The sequence below is a fragment of the Sinocyclocheilus grahami genome, unplaced genomic scaffold (assembly GCF_001515645.1).
Source record: "Sinocyclocheilus grahami isolate Dianchi unplaced genomic scaffold, SAMN03320097.WGS_v1.1 scaffold354.1, whole genome shotgun sequence".
In the NCBI taxonomy this organism is placed as follows: domain Eukaryota; kingdom Metazoa; phylum Chordata; class Actinopteri; order Cypriniformes; family Cyprinidae; genus Sinocyclocheilus; species Sinocyclocheilus grahami.
Genome location: NW_015505533.1, coordinates 572,609 through 573,327, shown reverse-complemented (window position 1 = coordinate 573,327; position 719 = coordinate 572,609).

Sequence of the window (719 nt, the reverse complement as noted above, 5' to 3'; positions counted from 1 at the left end):
TCACACTGCAGCCATTGATGTGATTCAGCTCCACACAATGCCACTCTCACACAGTAGCGAATGACTGATGCAACACTCTGTGTGTGGGTTAGCTTTAGCCTACACTGACGGGACCGAGGGTTTCAGGGGATAGAAAATATCATTAGCTTAGTATAAAAAACTTACTATACAAAAAGAGCAGAAAATGTGCATTGTTCGTAAGATCTATTGTGTAAGTCTGAATGTTTTCTGAACATATCAGTGAACTGTTTTCTGCTTCACTTCTTTCTCTTTCTCAAGATATACCAGCACCTTAAAATGACCTCTTCGGACTGGTGGTAAGTTCATTTTTCTCTCCTGCTCCATTTGCTGTGTGTGAAATATATGTGATTTTTTTTATCCAATATATTATGTTGCATTGTACCACATTAATTAGTAAGCATATTTTAAGGAGTTTGTATTTTGTCTGACACATATATAAGACAAGAGATCCCTCACTAATTTTAAACATTTACTACTACTAAACTAACTACTTGCACATCTGCTTCTACGTTTAACTTAGTACAGCTCAGACGTTTCCGGTAAAATCACTCAGACCTGCAGACCTACTGAGAATGCAGATTATTACTACTTTTAAGGGCCTAATTTAAACAGGGCACTGTGTTTTCAGCTTTACCATTTTAAAAAATTGCTTGGACACTAAAAGTGATACTTGAGGCCCACTTAGTGAAACCATTCCC